General features: G+C 41.9%; 1 long non-coding RNA gene across 1 annotated transcript; it reads left to right on the top strand.

Annotated features, from left to right (window-relative positions):
- Positions 1–16: 16 nt before the first annotated feature.
- LOC310990187 lies at positions 17–8,949 on the top strand. The gene is made up of 3 exons (XR_014595572.1): positions 17–149; positions 7,113–7,167; positions 8,797–8,949. It is a non-coding gene; the product is annotated as an uncharacterized lncRNA (long non-coding RNA).
- Positions 8,950–24,288: the final 15,339 nt, after the last annotated feature.

Below are 24,288 nucleotides of genomic sequence, written 5' to 3'. Positions count from 1 at the left end.
CGACCAGCACCCAACTGGAGAGCCCCGGACTTACCAGCACCAAACTGGAGAACCCCGGACCGACCAGCACCCAACTGGAGAGCCCCGGACTGACCAGCGCTCCACTGGAGAACCCCCCTATGACAGAGAATAGAGAGAGCAGTTGTAAGGTATGACTGAGCAACATTTATTGTGTTGTGAACCACATAACTCTTCCCAAAGGTTTATTTTTCTTCTTTCAGATATAGTTGTTGTAAGATAATTGTAAGATAAATATACAAATATATACACATCACATTAGATTAAATACAACACACACAGCCACCACTTCTCTGATTAGAAAACAGCAAGGGGCACAGTAAATTCAAATAAATATATTCCTTAACATTAAATCATTAAAGGGATAGTTCACCCTAGAGTGATATTTCGCTCATTATCTACTCACCCTCATGTTGACTAAGGGCTGGAAGAATTTCCAGAGTCCACCGTCCCTTCTCTGAGTTACAGGGGGTCTTGGCGTAGCAGTGCATTTCAATGCAACGGTTGCAAAGGGACACCAGAGCTCTTCGTACTTCGCGTGATTCGCAGTAACCGCACTGACGCCGGCGCAAATCACGCGAGATTTGGACGGACCAGGAAGAGGAGCTTCGAGAAGCTTCCGCTACAAACAAGCTTAAAATATAGACTTATTTAATTTTTTTCGGGACAATTACGCAATTTGGGGCTTCAGCACAAGACGGACATTACATACGAGCATCATGGAGGTATTTGGATGTTTTTTTGTGTGTGTTTTTTTACGAAGAGCTCTGGTGTCCCTTTGCAACCGTTGCATTGAAATGCACTGCTACGCCAAGACCCCCTGTAACTCAGAGAAGGGACGGTGGACTCTGGAAATTCTTCCAGCCCTTAGTCAACATGAGGGTGAGTAGATAATAGGGCTGGGACGATATGCTTTTCTCCCGATTCGATTCTTCTACGATTTTTTGGATGGCGATTCGATTTAAATTGCGATTCTACGATATTGCCGATTCTCTCGATTTTTAGTCGCATTTTTAACATTTATCTGCACACAAATACTGTAGGAGCCTATAAATTAACATACTCCATTATAAAGTGAACTTAAACCCTTTTCAAAGCCTGTACTCTCTGTATGTAAAAGAGGCTAACAAATACACATTGCACAATATTAAAAAAATTTCAAAAAAAAAAAAAGATTTCAAAAAAAAAAAAAAATTTTTCAAAAAAAAAAAAATCGATTTTTGAAAAAAAAATCGATTTAAAAATCATCAAAAAAGATATCGCGATATCTATGTGAATCGATTTTTTCTCCCACCCCTAGTAGATAATGAGCGAAATATCATTCTAGGGTGAACTATCCCTTTAACTAAAATTCCCGGCAGTTACGCTCGATATGGACTGCCATGACAATATTTTACATCACACTTAGCTTTGACAACTCAAAATTTAGAACACTTTGGAGAAAATACAGAAATAAATAATTGAGTATTAAAATATGATTTTTGGGGACTTCCGGTTATGGCGTCTGCCTGAGCAGCAGCAGGTTTCTGAGCTCCGGTCCCATGTGCTCTTTTTGCACTTCCATTTTGCCAAGTCGACCCTCAACTAACCCAGTCAGTTCTACAAAAGCTTCTTGTTAATATTCTGAACAAAAATGCCAAGAAAGAAACAACATAACCAGACTAAAACGGCAACGGATGGCGACGAAGACGACGACGCTAGCATGGACCACGCCTCGGTGGGCGACGAGGTGGATTTGGAAGATGCTAATGTGGCTCACCAAGACCACGGCGCTAATATTTTGGCTGCCATTCGTTCATTGAGAGATGACTTTTCTATTCAACTGCGTGAAGTCGTCTCGTCTAACCAAGAGATAAAAGAAGCAATTGGTGCTTTTTCTGAGAGGCTAACCACGGCAGAGTCCCGCATTAGCAAAGCTGAAGACGACATCTCTGGGCTAACTGGCAAGGAAAAGTCCCTTCAAAAGAAAGTTCAAGAGCTTACATTAAAACTAGACGACCTCGAAAACAGACACCGAAGATCCAACCTACGGCTGATCGGCTTGCCCGAGAAAACTGAAGGAGGAGACGCGGTCGCATTCCTTCAAACCTGGCTGCCTGAAGTTCTCGGACCCGACACGTTTCCGAGACCCTGTTATTGAACGTGCCCACCGGCTGCCCGGCCGACAAGACCCGAGTGGACCCCCGCGCACTCTCATCATGAAGTTCCTTAACTATCAAGACAAAGTCCGGGTAATGAGAGCAGCGCGTAAAAAAGGAAAAGTGATGTATCGGGAGCACCAGATCATGTTCTTTCCAGACTTGTCTGTGGAGGTACAGAAACAACGCCGTCAATACAACGATGTGAAGCTGAAACTCCGGGAGCTGCACCTGGACTTCGGGCTCATATTTCCCGCAAAGATGAAGATCTTTCATAAAGGCGGCCGACACCAGTTCAACACACCAGAAGAAGTTGAAGCATTTATTCAACGGATCCGTCAGCAACAAGAGGGGTAAACAACTGTTAACGTTATGCCAAAACAGAATATTAAACACATCACGTGTTTTGAGTGACAGTTAAGAACATTGCCACAGTGTTTAAGTGTTGTTTATCCAGTATAACGTTACAGGTGAATATGTTTGGATGCTTACACTTGTGCATTTATCATGAGGGTGATGGAAAACCTAATTATTGCTCACTGGGATCGGAGCACTTGACCTATACAGTTTAGGTAGTAGCTTTCTGTTGTTTTATTTTTATTTTCTATTTTTTCTCTCTTGCTCCTCTCGAAGGATCAGTGAGCTTAGCCGGGTCGCTTTAAGTGGGGAGGGTTTCTGTGTACTTGATCACAGGGGGCGGGAAGGGTTAAGAGTTCTGTGTTGTAATGAGTGTTTTAATGTTCTTTTACTTGAAATGTAAGGTGCTTTTTTTTCACAGTAATGGCAAAACAGTATCATCAGGGCCATGTCATAAACACAGTATTAATACATTAATAGGAATTTAGATCTTCAGATAATTTCCTGGAATGTTAGAGGCCTAAGAAAATTAGTTAAAGTAAAGCAAGTTATGAATCGGATCAAACAATATAATCCCAAAATAGTTTTCTTACAAGAAACACATTTGCTTTCTAATGAAACAGGTCGCTTAAAGAAAAGATGGCCAGGTCAAGTAGTCACATGCTCTTTTTCATCATATGCCAGAGGAATTGCAGTGCTTGTCCATAAGTCTGTTCCTCTTCGTATTCATAAGACGGTTCTCGATCCAGCGGGCAGATATATTATTATACAAGCTTCATTAATAAACCAAGACTTAATTCTTGTGAACTTGTACGGTCCTAATAATGACGACCCAAACTTTTATAATAATGTATTTTTGCAAATTTCTTCTCTTCGAGGTGTCATAATAATCGGGGGTGATTTTAACTGCGCCCTTGACCCAAAACTTGACCGCTCTTCAGGCATAGATCTGACCCATGCAAGAAGCAGGAGGATAATTCACCAATTTATGCAGGAGCTTAACCTAATTGATATTTGGAGGGTTAAAAACCCGACAAAGAAAGAGTACTCTTGTCATTCAACCACACATAATACATACAGTCGCATAGATTACTTTCTCATGTCCAATTTGCTTGCTCCAGATGTCAATGATTGTGAATATAAGAGTATTCTCATTTCCGATCATGCTTTACTTCTGCTTAACTACTCAGCTACAACTGCTGTCAAAGGAAAAAGACTCTGGCGCCTAAGGCCACAGTGGTTACAAAATTCCAAATTCCTCGACTATGCTGGGCAAAATATTGATGACTATTTTGAGTTAAATACAACAGAAACATCCGCCTCAGTAAGATGGGAGGCTTTCAAAGCTTTTATTAGGGGTCAAATGATGGGATATACAAGAAATAAATCGAATAAACAATATCTAGAGATATTGGAGTTGGAAAGAGATATAAAGGAACTTGAAGTGGAAGTAACCGAAAACTTTAGTAGAGAAAAACAACAGAAATTAGCGATCCTAAAAGCAAAGTACAATAAGTTATCCACCAATAAAGCCCTGGCAGGATTAATTCGACTGAAGCAGACCTATTACGATCAGGGAGAGAAGGCAGGGAAATTACTTGCTTGGCGTTTGAGAACAGAACAAAATGCAGGAACTATTAGAGAAATTGTCACTGCCAATGGAGATAAAGCATCTGACCCTCAAACAATTAATACATTATTTGAATCATATTACACACAGTTATACTCATCGGAATGTTTAGTGACTAATGAATCATTTCAAGATTTTTTTGATCAGTTAACGCTCCCCACACTTAGTGAGGAAGCTAAAGCTGATTTAGATTCCCCTATCACTTCAGCTGAAATATCTGAAGCAATTGACAAAATGAAAGGGGGAAAGGCTCCTGGCCCAGATGGGCTACCTATTGACATCTATAAAATCTTTAAGAACAAGTTACTATCTCCACTGTTAGATATGTTTGTAGAAAGCTTCAATTCCGGCAAATTCCCACCATCCATGTGTAATGCACTTATAATTCTTATACTGAAGCCTGGAAAACCAGCAACAAAATGTGATTCTTATCGTCCGATTTCATTGATTAATTCTGATGCTAAAATAATTGCCAAAGTACTGGCACGAAGGCTTGAGAAGTACCTGCCTTTTCTCTCTGACCCAGACCAAAATGGATTTGTTAGGGGACGGCAAGCTTTCCACTCCGTCCGCAGGGTTCTCAATATTGTTTATGCAAAGACAGAACATCCAGATACAGCAGTGCTCTCGTTAGACGCAGAAAAAGCGTTCGATCGAGTCGAGCATCAATATCTCCACAAAGTACTCGAACGTTTTGGCTTTGGCCATTATTTCTCTAATTGGATTAAAGTCCTATATAACAACTCGGTAGCATCTGTATTAACGAATGATATTATATCCAATCCTTTTAATCTTTCTAGAGGCACACGCCAAGGCTGTCCTCTTTCACCCCTTTTGTTTGTGTTGGCAATTGAGCCCTTGGCTATTGCCATTAGGAGTAATCAAAATATTACAGGCATTAAAATAAATGAGATTGATAACAAAATAGGCTTATTCGCAGATGATATTGTAATTTTTTTATCTCATTTAGAACAGTCACTACATTTCATGTTTAATATCATTAGCTCTTTTAGTAAGCTATCCGGTTACAAAATTAATGAATCCAAATCTGCTATACTTTTCCTTAAGCACTCAGAAAGAATAAAACCCCCAGTTCAAACCCCATTCAAGGTGGTTAGGGATAGCTTCACATATCTTGGTATCAGAATCACTCCTAAAATTGAAGATTTTGTAGAGACAAATTATAATCCAGTGATAGAGTCAGTCTCTGAATCTATTAATAGATGGTCATTGCTACCAATTTCCATGATAGGGCGGATCAGTATACTCAAAATGAGTGTTCTTCCGAAATTCCTTTACCTCTTTCATTCCATTCCTCTTAGTCCTCCTATTAATTTTTTTTCAAAGATGAAAAGCATGTTTTGTAATTTCATTTGGAACAACAGACGGGCTAGACTTCGCTTATCTTTGCTTTATCTCCCCTACGATAGAGGAGGCTTGAAACTCCCAAACCTCCAATGGTATTATTGGGCTGCCCAACTCACCACTGCCTCTTGCTGGTTCTCGCAAAAAACGCCACAGTCTTGGATGAGTATGGAAAGAAGTATGTCATCCCCTCTACCACTCAATTCATACCTATATTCAGCTAAATTAAAAGAATTAAAAGCGTTAACACTTAACCCCTTTGTTAAAAACACAATTCTAGTATGGTATGAGGTTCATAAACATAAAGGTGAGATACCTGTGATATCTCGATTTACACCAATCTGGGGCAATAGAGATTTTAAACCTGGCCAAAAAGATATGGGCTTCAAAATTTGGGCAAACAAAGGTCTTAGTAAAATTGCAGATTTATTTGACAACAACACTCTCTTGTCGTTTGTCGATCTGAAACAAAAATATGACATCCAACCAAACCATTTTTTCAAATACCTGCAGATAAGAAGCTATATATTTAAGTTACAGAAGTCTTTATCTCTCCCTACACTTAGCCCTATAGAAGAAATAGCAACAAATCAACATCCTAAGAAGGGATTGACTTCAAGCTTCTATGCATCAATCATGGAAGGTTCAAAGGTTTCCTCAGATAGGAAAAGATTGGCATGGTGTGAGGATTTAAATTCAGAAATTTCCACCGAGGACTGGCAAAAGATTTGCTTAAAATCTCAAATACAAACAATAAATACCCATTTTAAACTACTTCAGTACAAGTGGATAATGAGAATATATGTAACACCAACTCTACTAAATAAATTCAACCCCAATAACCCTGACACGTGTTACAAATGTGGTAGAGAGGGCACACTATACCATTGCCTATGGGACTGCCCACTGATTCAGGCCTTTTGGAGTGAGGTGATGGATATGATTTTGCAGGTTACAGGTATAAAACTAATATTAGACCCCAAACTTTGTATTCTTGGTATTTTTCCGATAAACCTTAACCTTAACAAGGCAAATAAATCTATGATTATTTTTTGCATGTTACAAGCCAAATACACTATAGCAAAGTCATGGAAATCCACTACTAAACCAAATATTAGTGTCTGGCTTGCAGGACTATCAGACTCGCTGGCACTGGAAAAACTCACCTTTACGTTAAAGGGTAAATATCTAATCTTTGACAGTATGTGGAGATCTTTTATGGTGTTCTTGGAGGGGAGGAAAGCATTGGAGGCATGTTCCCCCTGTATGTAAGCCATCAACAAACGAAATTACCATGTATTTATTATACGTCTGTTTGTTTATTTGTTTTCCTTTCCTTTTATTATTTTTTTTTTTGAAGTGCTTTTCTCCAAGAGAGATGATGGATTATTTATATTTTGGAATGTGTAATTAACACATGCTACTGCCCTGTGATGCGATGTATGTATCATTTAAGATTAGCCTTATTGTGACAGTTTTGTTCTGCACCTGTATTTTACTTGTTGTGTGTGAATATTTATTCTGAAAAAAAAAAAAAAATTAATAAACACACTTGTTTAAAAAAAATATGATTTTTGTTTTTGTTTTTTTTGTCTATATTGCAGAGGCCTTACTCAGGAGAGACCAGCAGTGTGAGAACTGAGAACACTGGTACTACAGGTAGTTCATTTGCTATTGTACTTCTGATTAAATGCATGTAGAGTGTTGAGCATGTGGCTAATGAACTCATGGTCCTTGTAAACCCGCTCTACGAATAGGTCCCTCTTTGTGTATAGAACAAAGTCCCAGAATTCAAGCCCACTTAGTACAATCTGCCCTTGTATCTGAGAATAGCAGTTGTGGTGTTTTGAAACTTTCAGTCCACCCTCCTGTTTGACCACATAAAATTTTTTTATAGCCAATGATGCTTCCTCCACCGTCATATCTCTGGCTCCATATGGACATTTGATCTCAACTAGCCCTATATCACTGCTCTCAGTGTTGCACACTATGCCATCAGGTGAGGCACCAAGGAATGGCAGGCTAGGCTGAAGGAGGAGACCGCAGTTGTGGATGTGCCGTTCAGGGTACCTCTCAAGGTACTTGGCTTTTGCCACAGCCTCGTTGGTAGAACCATACCTGGTTGATTTCGATGTAAATGGCCTGGGGCTGTACACAGACTCCACAAACTTCTCTGAAATTGTTTTCCTCTTCACTATTTCACCAAACCGTGATGCCGTTATTCTTCCCTTCCTCTCCTGGTGCCATTTCTTGCTGTAGTTTTGTGCTGCAGTTTCCCTCTGCATCTGCTGGGCTTCCTCAAGAGTGAATGGCGCTTCACCGGGTGATTCTCTCAACAGTGCCCATGGAATATTTTGAGCTCCACCACAACATGCTGCTGCTGCTGCTGCTGCATTTTGTGGTGGCTGCCCAAGTAGAGGGACCTGTAAAATATGTAAATAGGCATAAAAAGGAAGAAAAGCCCCCCCCCCCCCCCCTTTTTTGTTATTATTTACCCCTCCTTTGTCCTCAAAATCATTGAGTCACTTTAACCATCAACTCTCGCACTTTAAATTTATGACTCCAACACTTTACTGCCCAACTCCAGCACTTTAACCCCCGCTACCGACCACCTGTGCCTACTGTGAACTAGAGGCTGACACTTTCTGCCTCTTCTCTGCACTTACCCGCGGGAATCCCGAGAATTCGGGAGTCAATTTATTTTTAATCACATGATTGGGACATGATGGGAAAAAATGTGTCTGTCAACACAATCGTTTACATGACGATGGGAACAGGACCGGATCGGGAGTGATTTATTCGGGATTTGAACAGGACAGGATTATTTTTTGACTTTGTCACGGGACCGGGTACCGGGGAGCATACGTCAGTCCGACTGCCCAAAAGTCCGACGGCTCATTTCTCCGACTACCCATTCTACAGTGTTATGGTTAGGTTTAGGGTAAGGTTAAGGGTTAGGGCTACTTAGGTCGGAGAAGTGGGAGGTCGGACTAATGGACGCAAAAATAAAGAAATGTATGGTCGGAGAAATGGGTAGTCGGACAGACGCCATGCGCCCCCGGGTACCTGCCCCATGTTTTTTTTTTCTTTTTAAATATTGTACTTGTACTTAAGTTTCTTTTTCTTAACCTGGGTGTTTCTACTTCAACATATGTAATGGAAATTATCTTGGTAGCTAGAATTGGGTACATTTACATTTTATTTTAAAATGTGCATCCATGTACATTGTCCCTCTCCATCAAATAAAATGAATTGAATTGAATTGAATCTAATCTCTTTTATTTACAGAATTTGCAAAGGAGAGGCTCGGAGACCATGAATGCACCATGTTGGAGACTGAACTGAATAGAAAGAAACAGGAACTTGAGGATCTCCAGAGTCACATCATAGACCTTGCACAAAACCCCAAACCACATACTTGCTTAACCCCTGAGCTAATCAATGAAAGCAAAGTAGCCAGATACTTTCAGTATTGTACTGGTTTCACATATAAACAGTACAATGACCTATGTTATTTTTTGGGGATCCCTAATAATAGTGTCTGCCCACAAACAAATATCCCTATACAGAAAGACAAATTGCTACATAGATGCCTACCTGCCCCTACGCCAGCAGTTTCTCATGGTCCTCATGAAGTTACGCAACAACTGCGACCTGATTGAACTCGCCTTCAAGTTTGATATTGACACACCTAGTGGCATTATTTTCAGAGCATGGGTAGATTATATGTATAACAAGCTTGGTTCTTTAGCAGTATGGCCCCATAGGAATGTTATCACTGCAAACATGCCAGATAAATACAAGGAGGACTACCCAAATACGTTTGCAATGCTTGACTGCACCGAATTGAAAACTGAAAAGCCAAGCTCATTGGTGCTCCAAAGTCAGTCATACTCTGACTATAAATCCACCAACACACTAAAGGGTTTAGTAGCATGTGATCCACGAGGAGCTGTCATATTTGTCTCCACTCTTTTCACGAGTAATGTATCAGACAAGGACATCTTCAACAAGTGCAATATCACCACATTACTTCAGGGTCTCATTGAATGTGGGTACCTAGAGAAAGGGGATGCACTTATGGTCGACAAAGGCTTTTTAATTGAAAAAGAGGTTGAGGCACGGGGTCTTAAGTTGAACATTCCTCCATTTAACAAATCAAACATGCAGATGTCTGCCGGAGATGTGCGCATAACCAAAAGAATAGCTAAGCACCGAGTACATGTAGAAAGGGCTATTGCGAAAATAAAAAAAATTCAAAATTGTTTCAGGTAGAATTCCCATGTCCAGGCTTGATAACATAAATGAGATATGGTTTGTTGTTAGCATGTTATCCAACTTTCAGCCACACATACTTAAGAAATAAGCTAAGTTTGAAGTTGAAGTGTTTACTATTAGGATTCCTGCTGCCTTTGTGAATTATATTTGTGTTTCTCTTTGAAAGTAAAGTGGTAAAAGTGAACAGACTCAGTAAAAACATTTTCAGTGTGCTTTTTAGGTCTCCCAGGTCCAAGATTGATTTATCAAACCGGAAATCTTCACTCAGCCCTCCAACATAATACTGAAAGTTTGTTTGAATTTTTTTTGTTGTTTACCTGGTAGCTCAGACCACTGCCAAGAGGGTATTTCTCTTGTTTTATGGTCACAAGATGGCGGCCCCACCGCTCGTCAGCACCAATAGGCCCAACGTTCGATGCGGCGTCTACTCTTTATATGTCTATGCTCTGAACTGCTCGGAACGCTAGAGTTCAGATTGTCACCTTGGTTACCTGGATGTTACCTGGATGTTAACCAATAAAACACGGAGGAGGATTCTCGCTTCTACAACACTTTTCTCTGATTGGTCGTGGCATCGTGCCTGTGTTGCATTCACTGTAACCGGGAAATTACAAAACTACCTTCTCAGTTATGTGCGCTTCTGTTTAAAGCAGATATCAGTGGAATGTTTTTGTTAATATAAGTCCTAAATAGTCCTATTTTCCGTCAGCAATCACTTACATGAAGTATTTCAGCCTAAACACGAGTCTCTCCGTCACTCTGCTCTGCTGTAACCCGAGGAGAAAATTTTCCTTGTGGGATACAAGTGTTATCCAATGAGGAGAGAGAACGGCATGAAGGGCTGTGTGTGCAGCCAAGGGATGCGCGTGAATGTGGTGACGTAGCACGAGGACCAATTGATGCCTGACAAGGGCGGGGGCTGCTAACTCATGGTGCGTTCAAAGAAACTCGTACTTTGTGTTTTTCCTTCCTGTGAAGTCATACCAGTTCGATCTGGTACGAGTTCACGGGTCGGAAGTTACGAGTGGCCGTTATAGGGAACTTTCACAGACAACAGGATGGTAAAAACACGAGCTACGGGTTACCTGGAACGCTACCAAGTCGTAGTTGTGACTTGAAGCTGTAACTTACGGTTTCAAAAGCCTGCCTTGAACGCAGCATTAGCCGAAACGGCCGTGAAGCTGATATCTGCTTTAACTCCGTCTGAGAAAACATCCTGGACCTGGGCTATATAAGAAATGTTCGGGGCTAGAGCCGGGAATGCCCAGGCCAGGCGACAGCCTTAATATAATTTATGTCCAACATGTAATGTAAAAAGGGGATGGAGAGGGGGGGTGGCATTTTTACAGGGGGGATGATTTTGATCGTTTTTAGTTGGATGCCATCCCCCCTCAACTCGACTATATATATATATATCTCTTTACAGTTGCGATTGACATGATTCATTGAATTATAAAACATATAATTACACATGCTATGTCCGGTTACACCCCGCCTTTTCGAAGCCCCGCCTTTCCGACAATAGACTTCCATTCATCGTAATAGCGGGGTTTTCTATTTTTTCTAAAGACCCCGCTATTCCGAAAAGGCTATTGGGGGAAACCCCCAGTGCGCATTGATCCTTTTTTCCTTTTTGGGGTCGAAACGGATCATGTGCATAATTAACTGCAAAACAAGCAAATACTTCATATTAATGACATAATGTTCCTTATGCTTCTGGCCTGTCTAGCCTCTACCTGGTCTTTTTACTAAACTTAACCAACTCCTTTCTTCATTGCCTAAGCCCAACCAAAGCATCTCACTCAGTCAGCTGTCAGCACGAGCGGCGGCTGCAGCAGCCTCTCGCCCGTGTGAGCTCAAGCCGGCTTTAGCCGTGCTCGAGCGGAGCAGGGGGGGAGAAAAAAGTGTATTTGGAGATCTCCAACAACGAAGTCGGGGAGAAAGCAAGTGGGACAGATCTGCCCAGTCCCTGAGCAGCGCACGTTTCACAGACAAGCCACAAAGCAGAATGTAAACAACGTCACGCGGTTCAGCACCTTGGACAGCTGCGGGGGGGAGGGTGTCGGAACAGCGGTGTTTCGAAGTGGGGGTATTTCGGAACAGCGGGGTGTCGAAGTGGAGGTGTGTCGGAATGGAGAGCTGTCCCCGCTATGTCCTTACTCCTTTTAGGTTTACCTGGCATTCCTCAGCAACATGCTGAAGATTTTTAATGACACCGTACTGCTGCTGGAGAGGGAGGATGGGACTGTCTGTGAGCTTCCTGAGATTATGTTCGATGTCTCAGTCCCTACAGGATTTCATGGGCCTTTTTTGTTATTGTTGCGGCCTAAAATGCCTGATTTCGCGTCCACATTTAAAAAAAAGTTGCAGTGCATGTTGCGATGTTTTAAGCGCTTTTGTTGCAATTAAATTGTGGGAGACAGCAAACATTGCGGAAAAAAAAAAAAAGTTGCAGTTTTGTTCTGAATAAATAAACATCAAAGAAATATTGAAAATTTTGAAATGTCACAAGATAATGTGAGGTCCCGTTGTACCAGCAATTTTCCACTTGTTAAGAAAGGCACAGGACAATTACACAGAGTTGAAAGTTGTTTTACTTTAAAAATGGCGGTAAAACAACTGTTTTAAAATGCCAATAAAACAGTCCATAGTCTTTGAATAAAATAGGGAGAGTGGCTACTCAAGGCCAGGGCATTGCAGTGGGTACTAGTTTCATTTGGACGATTTCACGCGAGAGTCACGGGAGAGTCACGCGGATTTTTTGTGGAGGAGAAATTGTGTTTTCACCAGAAGCTGCAATGTGCCCCAACAACCGCCAGGTTATATTGCATTTGTCTTATGGAGGCCTCCATAAGACAAATGCAATATAATAATAATACAGTATAGTTTTTCAATGAGACAAATGTAACGACGGCAGCTACAGTATACGTCTCACTCTCTTTTTTTGGTCCTCAGTCTCGTCAGATCCAAACACACCCGTCTGTGTTTTTAAAATGAGCCAACTACTGTACAGTAGTGCCACAGATTTCTCATTCCCCACCTTGTTTGAGTGTAGCTGGATGATTTCTCGTGAATGAACGGGCAATAGCCTGTGTCACTTTCAGGCTGGGCGATAAAACATAGGATATCCTGAAATAACTTTTCCTCGATAGAAATAGGCTACAAGACCGGCCGATACAAAGTTGATAGGTTTCATTCATCCATGTTTTCACAGTGTGTGTGTGTGTGTGTGCCGAGCGGACCCGTTTAGAGAGACACGCGTCTGTCAGGGACAGGCTTTTATTTAATTTAGAACAAACCTCATGCTCAGCAAAAATGGAAAATATATAGTCTAATATATTAAAATGGTTCTGTTGTTTGGCCACTGTTTAAAAATAATCAGAATACAAGGAAATAATCTGATCGATCCAGAGCAGCATTCATTTACAAGTTTAATCAGCACCAATTAAACTTCTTCTAAATAAACGTAAACATTCAATAACTCGGGTCAGGTCGGACCACGGGCTTCTTTTTTCTCTCTTCTTCCTCACAGGAGAAATGAGGTGTGCGCTGCGCTGCGCTCAACTCGCTTCTCTCTGACGCGTCGGTGCTCTGTTTGTGATTTGTCTGCTGCCTTGAATCCGCCCTTTATACGTGCGCGTTCACAGATTCACAATAAGACAAGCCAGGGTTGAGTTACCGAGTTGATAACCAGCGTCGTGGTACCGCTGATCCGGAGTGACAGTGTTGTGAAAATCGCTACAGTGAACTGGTGCTCTGGTTTTTAGGTGCTCTGCAATCTCATAGTTTCAAAGAAAATGGATTGATTGATATTTACTTAACGAAATAAAAAAAAAACAATATTATATTAATATATTGTTGTAACTTTAGAAAATATAATCCAGGGGGAAAAAAGCTTTCAAACATGTACCAAAACGGCTCAGTAATACGCACTACACATCTTATGAACGTGATGTTAAGTAATAACTTTTTTTTTTTTTTTTAAATGCAGCCTCTAAAACTAGAATGAAAAATATTTTACCATGTTCCACCTTCTCGGCTCTATTGAGAGTAATGAGTTTAATATTAGCAATGACCAATAGGTGTGCTTGTAATAATTGCTGTGACGACAGCTGGACACAATGTAACACATTAGCATCCTCTTTATCTCTGACCAATGGGTGTGTTTGTGGATACTTCACTCAAGTACATTGTCAGACAAAAGTCCTGCCTCCCACAGTAGGCTACTTCACACAGTTGTTTGCTTTGAACAGAAAAACCGGTTCCTACCGTAGCTCTCCTCACACTTTTCAGTTCATAGTCTAAGTGAAGAAATGTCGTCGTGTTTCATGTAATAAATTTCACATGTAAGGGGAGCTGAACATACAGCCTCCATTCAGAACTCCAAGACACATGTGCCAGACGCACAGAGGCATGCGTAAAACACAGATTGAGACCACTTCATGATGTTTAGTTTTTTTGTGTGTGTTTATTTTCGTTTCTTTTGGATTTTTGTGCGTATTACTGAGCGGTTTTGGTCCATGTTTGTAAGCCCCTTTTCCCCTGGATTATATTTTCTAAAGTTGCAACAATATAGTCATATAATTGTTTTTCGTTTCATTTCGTTAAGTAAAAATCAATCAATCCGTTTTCTTTGAAACTATGAGATTGTAGAGCAAAAACCAGAGCACCAGTTCACTGTAGCGATTTTCATACACACACCCAGTGTCGCTTTCAATAAAACACACTTGCATTCTATTACAATCAGTGAAATATATGAAAACAATATAAAACACAAATTTAAAAAATGACAGTTGTTGTTGCTCTAGTTTTTTGTTTGGATAATATAAGCTTCATATTTAAAAGCGCAATGTTCAGCTGTCAGAAATTAAAAGCAGCCTCCTCTTGTTATATTTGCAGCAACACTGTTGCTTCAGGCTGTGATCAGCTTTTTTGTATCGCTCGTAGCCTTTCCATTAAAACAACCTGCTGCTCTTGGCTGAAATCAGCCCGTTGTCACTCCATTCTACGATTAAAGTAGTATCAACAAAGTCACTGTTAACAAAATCAACATCTAATCTGTCCCTTTAAATTGTGTGTTCGGAGGAGCTGCTGACAGATGTGCATTAACGCTCCGCTCGTGAGTCCAGCTGCATCGGGTCCAGGCTGCTGGCACGGACGAAGCAGCTTAGAAACTGTTTAAACGAGCGATCGTCGGCTATATGTGGATTGTTACATTCACCAGAATTTGCAGAAAATAGATATGAGACAATTTACTCAAACTTGGAGCCAGACCCGGCCAGGCTACAGGAGAGATCAAAAATATGGAGGGGTCCAGGACCCCAATGAGAACCACTGATCCTGTTGAACGTACTGTAACCACTGTGATACAATAAAAAACAACAACATTGATCTGATTGACCGGCGTAGCGGTCCCTCTCTCCATTCACTACTTAGCTCTCTCGACCACAGCTGCAAATGAAGTAGCCTATGGCCTATGAACAGCGCCACTCTCCATTGCAGCTACGTTGTGGTCAAACGTGGAAAAATCTTTTGAGCTGCATCTCAGTACGATGCTTCCACCTAGTGGCTACAATGTGACCTACAATTTCACGCAACGCGTGAATCACGCTTTCTGTGGGGGAAACGTCCAAATGAAACTAGTACCCACTGTAGTTTTCATTCACAAACCAATGTGGGAGAGGTCCAAGACGCGTGTGCCAGACGCACAGACGTATGCGTAGAACACCGACCTGTTAATTATCGTGTCTTTTGGATTTTTGTGAGTATTTTGGAGCCGTTTTGGTCCATGTTTGTAAGCCTTTTTCCCCCCCTGAATTATATTTTCTAAAGTGCAACAAGTGGGTTCGGAGGGTGTGATTGAAAGCACGGTCTGCTTCCCGTTCAAGGCCTCTCCTCCTTCGTTGGTTTACGAGGTTGTGGAGTCCGGTTACACCCCGCCTTTCCGACAATAGACTTCCATTCATCGTAATAGCGGGGTTTTCTATTTTTTCTATTTTTCTAGACCCCGCTATTCCGACAAGGCTATTGGGGAAACCTCCCCACTCCGAACGGACAGACGGACCTAATCAGAAAGGAAACGGAGGCTGTGCAGTGCGCAATGCGCATTGATCCTTTTTCCTTTTTGGGGTCAAACGGATCATGTGCATAATTAACTGCAAAACAAGCAAATACTTCATATTAATGACATGAGGGGCCCTAGTTTCCTGGCGCAGCGCAGGTAGCGCAAGGTAGCGCAGCTGGTCTAATGCAAGTTTCGACCAGCGCAGCCTAGCGCAAAGTCAGATTGGGAGATTTGTAGATCGCGCTGCGCTGAGATAGGCGTGGCCGCGCAGCAGGGGGAGGCGTCACAGATTCAGCTTGGTGCAGTGGAAGTTTTGTGCGAAAATGTCTCGCCGAGGTTGCGCTGAAAGCTCGCCACCTCCAACCAGGTCTACTCTCAGCGCAGGGCGGAGCGCAGCAGGTGCAGTGGAAGTTTGGCTGACTGACGTGCAGTGCACACACGTCACCAAGACCTCACAGGCAGATCTCCACAGTTCCAGGCACATTTCAATGCAATAAATATCCACAATAACCACTATTTAATGCAACTAATGGAATCAACACGCAAATTTATATCTATATAGATTTTCCCGTCACATCTGACGTCAGATCAAAGCAGAGATCAAAGGCTGTGGCACGCGTAAAGGAAACTCCACCTGAGTTAACACAGCAGGGACGAACTGGCACTGAAAAGCAGCTGTGGATGTCCCAAGCAGGACTGAGGGTGGATGACTGCATGTCGCTGCCGTGTTGAGATACCACTCTGCCCTTGTGATGATCGCTTTATTTATTTATTTACTTATTAATTCATTAGCGCGAGCGACCCATCAGGCAGCCGTAATGAAAAACAAAACACAAATCTTCATCTCTCTTAGTCCACCACAACAGCCTCTGTGTCAGATAGTCAGTATATAGCCTATACTCAGCATCTCTTTCACAGAAAAAAAAGAGACGGACAGAGAGAGAGAGAGAGAGCGTCCTTTACGCTGATTTCATCTCGCATGGTGTTTGTTTATGTTGTGATTACACCTCTCATCTTGCTTACACAGGGTTTGAAAAAATGTGAGTTTCTTTATTAGTTTATTAGTTGTTGTTTCTTACACTGAGCACCGGTTCTCAGTAAATTAGTAAACTCATTATTGGTCACTCTGAGCTCGGACCTCCGGACCGCACAGCTGTTTCTTCCTGGGAGAGGTTCGGCCTCTGGCGTCGCTGTCTCCTCCGTCCATGTCCAAGTATAAAATGACAAACTTGCAGCGCGCATCACCCGCCGCGCAGTTAAAGGTGAGGAGAGGAGCTCATTTGATTGGTGAAGATCTGACTCGGCTGTGTCAAACCCACTCCACGCCTTTCTCTCCTCCTCCTGTCTCCCTCCCGCCCTCTCTTCTCCCTCTTTGCCGTTTGCGCCGGTGGGAGGGACGAGGGGAGGGCTTGCGCTGGTCTAAGTCTGACTGCGCGGCCCACCAATCTTGCGAAATGGACCTGGGCCACACCCCGTTGACGTGGCGAAGCTGCGCTGAGGTTAGACTTCGGTCCACGAGACTAGGGCCCATAATGTTCATTATGCTTCTAGCCTGTCTAGCCTCTACCTGGTCTTTTTACTAAACTTAACCAACTCCTTTCGTCATTGCTTAAACCCAACCAAAGCATCTCCCTCAGTCAGCTGTCAGCACGAGCGGCGGCTGCAGCAGCCTCGCGCCCGTGTAACAGCGGCGTTTCGAAGTGGGGGTGTTTCGGAACAGCGGGGTGTCGAAGTGGAGGTGTGTCGGAATGGAGAGCTGTCCCCGTGGAGTCCCTCTGCTTAAAATCTGAGGCTTTGAAATCGTCTGCCGTTTGAATTATCTGACCAATCTGTGTGCTTTAATGAGATGCACTGGACACTTTGGCACTTTATTGTCTATCACTGTTATCTATCATTTTTATATTGTACATTAAAAATCATCTCGCGGGCCGGATTAAACTCGTTTGTGGGCCTGATCCGGCCCGCAGGCTGTACGATTGACACCCCTGGTATAGCCAAAGCATCGGCTAGAGCTCCGAAGACCAAGTTGGAGAAGGGCTTTCGGATGTATGCATCATCCTACGTCCACGAATATGAAGGTGAGTCTCCTATTTTTATTTGTTTGGGATTGGGATAACTAGAAGCTAGTGCTAGGCTAGTTACTATATAGTAAACATTGAGCCTATCTTCGGACAATGACAGACAGACGTACATGTGTGTACACAATGTGTGTGAATACCTCCTATTCAAGCAGAGAGTTCTTAAATGAATGTTTATGGGGTGGTGTTTAGCTCACTTGGTAGAGCTGCCACCCCATGTTGAGGCTACAGTCCTCACTGCAGGTGGCCCCGGTTCGAATCCCACATTGGGCAGCCCTTTCCTGCATGGTTACCCCCTCTCTACCTCCCCATTTCCTGTCTCTCTCTCTCTCGACTGCGCTATCAATTAAAGGCAATAAAAAGCACAAAAAATATACTTAAAAAAAAAAAATGTTTATACTTGTTTGGATAAATGTTGCTTCAACCTGTGTTTAAGTGTCAAATAAAGGGGGTCCGCCCGCTATTCCGACATCCCGCTATTCCGACATGTCTCTATTTAGACATCCCGCTATTACGACATCCCTCTATCTAGACATGCCGCTATTCCGACACTTTTTGGTATCGCGAGTCCGACACGTCATCTTTTTTTTTTTCTTTTTTTTACAGCTGCGATACCCAGGCGCGTATCTCTCTTTTTTTTTCTTTTCAGCATGCCTATCACCGGTTTGATGAGGGAGTACTATGCTGCAGTTTGTTTGTCAAGTTAACCTGTGACCTTCAGCACCACGGACAGCGCCGCGGATGAGCCGCGGAGAGCTGCATCTGTGAGCGTCTCTGGGCTTAGGGCCTGGGGCCTCATTTATCAAAACTGTAAGTAAGCGGTGTAAAACTGCTGCTACTAAATGTTTTGCTTAGGCCTACGGCGAAAAGACACCCAAAATATTTACACTTTTTTCAGATCTATCAAACTGTGCGTGCACAACTCTCCGCAATTTCTCTTTGATAAATCAAACTGGATCCAAGAATGGTGCGCACCATATTCCGCCCCGGAATGCCTACACAACCATATATGGTCAGCACGTGCATATTAATTAGCCATGTGCGCTCTGTGGAGCGACTACAAAGTGACAACAAAGTGACAACGAAGACAACGGGCGGAGGGGGGGAAAGCGAGATACATGGCATCAGGCAATAAATCAGTCAGAAAAATGATCTTACATTTTAATAAGCTACAATAAAAACAAAAACCTCCCAAATCTCAACAAAAGGGAGCAGAAAGAAGAATAATCTTATGTAGCCTACTAATCTGCCCCTTTATCCCAGAAAAACTTTTTTTTTCTTTATTTTACCTATGTTAAAACAATGTAAAGCAGGACGATAGTTACCATTACTTTGAACGCCTTTCCACTACACAGTTACAGCTCTACTGGACTCGGTTTAGGTCATTTTCCATTACAGCTGAGTCCTTCACAGTTCCTCCTCAGGGCCACGTTGTCTCGCTCTTTATTCTCTCGTCAGCTCCAAACACACGACACGTGCACCTCGTTATCTCAGGTGACAGAATAATAACAGTCTCAGTATGCTGCAGATCAGCGGGCGCTGCTGCCGGTGTGTTTTTAAACTTGGCGGGTTTGTTTTTTCTTCTCTCTTATAGGCCTATGTATTTGTGTATGAGAAACAGTGTCTCAGATGAAAAATCAGATGGACACGTCTGACTATAACGTAATCAATCAATGTCGGAAAAGCGGGATGTTTGAAAAATAGTAAAGTGCCGCTACTCCGACAATGAAAAAAAAAATGTCGGAATAGTGGGACGCTTGAAAAATAATGTTAATGCCGCTATTCCGACAATTAGAAGTCAATGTCGAAATAGCGGCATGTCGGAATAGCAGCATGTAACCAAATAAAGACAGCCTGAGGGGTAGCGGTCCGGGCCGCCTGCTTCCGTTCAATGAGGAAGCATGATGAACCCCATAAAAGTAGGACTTGGTGATTTGGTCTCAGAGTTGGAGTTCAAATGTTCTGAAACATTCAAGTTTAAAATGTTCAGTCACACTTAACTTGCGTGTGGGTACTTGTGTAGCCTGCCTTACATGTTTACAGCACACTTCATTGTGCTTACTGTTTATGAAATGACTCAATAACAATCACATACTGACACCAACCAGGTTCTATTGTATGCCATTTTGCAAACAGCAGCTGTTACAGTTATTCACAAGATTAGGGGTTATGAGTTAGGCTTCGGTAATGTGGTAAGTGAACAGTTAGAAAGAAGTTGTAGTCATATGCCATTTCTAAAATTATTGCAGGAGTACCGTGCAAGTAAAGTGTTACTCAAATTCTGTGTTCAAGGCCACGTTCAATATGACCTCTGTCTTTGATGTTAATTTTGATGTGTTCAAATGGAATTGTAGGCAGAACAGAAAACTTTTCATTTACACCTCAAGTAATCCTTGAACAACAGTGAAAATCTACCGGAAAACCATGTTTTTCTGTATCAAATTAATTATGTATGAATTAAAAAATCCCAAGTTCCATTTGAGCACAGCTATTTTATGGAGGATATTACAACAATACAGACTGTTTTTTGTTTGTTTTTTACTGCCAACAGATAGTTCTCAGAGATTCTGTGCCTGTCATCGTGGTGATGTCCAGGTGTTCATGTGTGGCTGCTACTGCTATGTGCAACCACACAGTGGCTCCGCTGTTTCAAACAGCACACTACCCCCAGCTTGGCGTTCCAGTGGTTCCCCCTGTTCACAGCTGCACTGAAATGGAACAACAGTGGCACAAACCATGGACAGCTGTAAGTTTAACTCTATTCAACTTTGCATTTGCATTTAATTTTGAAACTTTCCTAACCCTTTATGTCACACTGAAGACTGCCACTTGTACCTTACCTCTTGTAAGGTGTAAAACCAGGACCAGTTGGCGAGATGGTGGTAGTCAAGCCTGTACAAGGTCGGATGCACAAAGGAGGATTATGGTAAGTACTGGCGAGTTGATGCAGCTCCATGTCGCTTGGGAATGCATGAAAACTTAACGTGCCGTTGTACTTGGCAGAGGTCGTACACTGCAGAACACAACAATGTTCGTTGTATTGTTTTTCTTGTTTCTGAAAGAAGACTTTCTCTTTACTGATACTCATTATCACTTGACTATCACTGCCACTAAGGTAAACAGGAAGTAAGCCGGAAGTATGAGAGCCATATTACGGGGTTCCGGATATGACGTCAAGTCGCTACCTGCAAAGATCCTAAACGATTGTTTTCAGCCACAGGATTTATTAATGCTACCCTAGTTTTAAAAAATACACACCATTCGTAAGTCCACCTGGTGCACACCAATTTTTTTCACCAGGATCTACACCCGATCCTATGCATGTTGATAAATGAGGGCCAGTAACTTGGTGTGCTTTAGCTCCTCCTCCTAGCCAGCTCAGAATGATGCTTTTCTTTCCATGTTCTAAAGGTATTTTTTTGAATCATGATAATTTTATCATAAAGGTGCGTTCACACTGGACCTTTTATTTTTGTCGCTGTCACTCGTGTCGCTCCAAAAAAAATCGCTCTGTCACTCAGCTGCAGGCGCTCGTCACTTTGTAACAATACAACAGATCATTCTGATGACGTCATTCAAGCGATCCCATTTAATTTCACCTCGCTCAGAGTCGCTCTTTTCTTCCCGTTTGTATTGGTCCAGCATGGCTGACATTGTTGTCACTGTTTACCTGAAGTCCCACAAGCGCCGTACAATGTCAAGCTGGCTTTGCTCTGCCGGACCGGCGGAGTTGTATAACGTTTCCATGATTTCAGTAGTTGTCATACACAGTAAATTTGCCAGTGTCAAATATGCAGTGTCAAAGTATTTTAATTCTTTCAGAGGTATTCCAACAATGGACAGAGTAAAATTGGACAAGAAAACCTCCAGTGTTGGTGAAAATAACTGGAGTACACAAAGCGTTTACACTGTCAGTGTCACATATTGAGTGAGAGTTAATTTTACCTTCCAGTGTAAAAAAAAAAAGACTCTGAAAAGCCCCGCCCACCAACTTCCCCGGTCAAACTGAGAACGTTGATTCTGGCACCGCCATCTTCCTCGCATCGCAAGACTGTGGTAAGTTTTTTGGAGAAATTTAAATTTTTGGTCAAAAAAAAAAAGTAACCCTCGGAGTGGCCTTCTTTTTCAAAATGGCCTGTGTGGTTTTTGGTCATTTTCTCCAAAACCACCGGCCCGATTTCAACCAAACCTTCTGCGTTGGACTCCCCTCGGACCCCCAGATGATATATACGAGTTTGGAGAAATTTTAATTTTTGGTCAAAAAAAAAATGTAACCTGCGGAGTGGCCTTCTTTTTCAAAATGGCCTGTGTGGTTTTTGGTCATTTTCTCCAAAACCACCGGCCCGATTTCAACCAAACCTTCTGCGTTGGACTCCCCTCGGACCCCCAGATGATATATCCGAGTTTGGAGAAATTTTAATTTTTGGTGGCCTTCTTTTTCAAAATGGCCTGTGTGGTTTTTGGTCATTTTCTCCAAAACCACCGGCCCAATTTCAACCAAACCTTCTGCGTTGGACTCCCCTCGGACCCCCAGATGATATATCCGAGTTTGGAGAAATTTTAATTTTTGGTCAAAAAAAAAATGTAACCTGCGGAGTGGCCTTCTTTTTCAAAATGGCCTGTGTGGTTTTTGGTCATTTTCTCCAAAACCACCGGCCCGATTTCAACCAAACCTTCTGCGTTGGACTCCCCTCGGACCCCCAGATGATATATCCGAGTTTGGAGAAATTTTAATTTTTGGTCAAAAAAAAAAAAAATGTTGGTCAAAAAAAAAAGTAACCCGTGGAGTGGCCTTTTTTTCCAAAATGGCCTGTGTGGTTTTTGGTCATTTTCTCCAAAACCACCGGCCCAATTTCAACCAAACCTTCTGCGTTGGACTCCCCTTGGACCCCCAGATGATATATCCGAGGGGGGGGGGGGGTTAATTAGTTACGGCGTCTGTCGGTGCTCCGGTTGTGTTTACATAACATGGTCGCACTCGCTGCAGCTAAAATTTCACATGCCGATCAATACAAGTGATTTTTATAATGTTTTACTTACTAAGTTACAGGATGTCTGTCAGCAACTGTGGGGGCTGGAGAGGTGTTGGTGCGTGCTGAGTGTGTGTGTGTGTGTGTGTGTGTGTGTGTGTGTGTGTGTGTGTGTGTGTGTGTGTTGGACTTTGAAATATTTTTATAAGTCATTTTTAATATGCATATTTTCTTTTCTTTTTTCTTTCAGATTGTTTTGTAATGTACCGTGGTCCTTTGGTAAGTAATAACTTGATATTTGAGTCTTGTCTAATATTGTCTGATTTTTAAAGCTAAAATAGTCTATTTCAGTTTGACTATTGTGCCAGCAGGGTCTTTTACTGCTGTGTTGTGGATCATAATGTTAATTTCAGTTTGCTGTCTTTGCAGGTGCCATCATGTTGATCAAAACCAGAATCTACAACACACAGAAATATGTCAAGATAAACGAGCCAAGCTTTGAGGAATTCTTAAATTCTGGTAAGCCACAGTCAGTATGACACTGTCAGTTACACACCATTTGTTAAAATTGTAGGAAGTGAGAGTGCTGTGTGTGTGAGAATGTTGTGTCTATTTTTCTGAAAACTTCACTGTGGGCATGTAGTATATGGGTTAGCAATTAGGGTCTGAATTTTGTGGTTGCTTTAGTTTAGTTGTATTTACAGTTGACCATTGATTCAATGCTAGCATCAGTGCATTAATAGCATGTTCGCACCTCAGACCATGCTACTAATGCACTGATTCTTTATTTTGGAGAATGGCCTTGGTTAATCATTTTTATTAAGCATTCTGTGTGGATTGAAATATTGTTGTTTTTTGTTGTTTTTTTTGGTTATAGCTTTCTTGAAGTTCTCAGTTCCATCAGTCAGTGAAGGTGTGAAGGTTTTTGATGAAACAGGAACTGAAGTGGATGCAGAAGTCTTCTCCTTCATAGTGCAGCAGCCCAACACCGGCATACTTACCATCAAATTTGATGATGGTAAATAATTGCTCTTTATTGATTCTATTTATTTCACCATAGTCCATGGAATGTAGTGATAAATTGCACTTTTTTTTATTGTTAATAAAACAAATTGGTAATATTTTCTGCTCTCTCTCTCTCTCTCTCTCTCTCTCTCTCTCTCTCTCTCGCTCTCTCTCTCTCCACTTACACTGTAACAAATTGCTGTAAAATTACAGCAAAATTTTACAGTATCTTCTTGTTTTGTCATTTTACAATTTTTAACTGTATACCGCAATGCATCATGGGTCAAAACTAATTACAGTAACCTGCTGCATAACTCCGCGGTTACATATTGTAAAATTTACAGCAAGTGTGTTCTGGCATGTAGATGATGTGTATTACAGGTAA

The sequence above is a fragment of the Trachurus trachurus genome (genome assembly GCF_905171665.1).
Source record: "Trachurus trachurus genome assembly, chromosome: 8".
Lineage (NCBI taxonomy): Eukaryota > Metazoa > Chordata > Actinopteri > Carangiformes > Carangidae > Trachurus > Trachurus trachurus.
The sequence above is the reverse complement of the archived record's forward strand: the minus strand, read 5'-3'. Positions and strand labels throughout refer to the sequence as shown.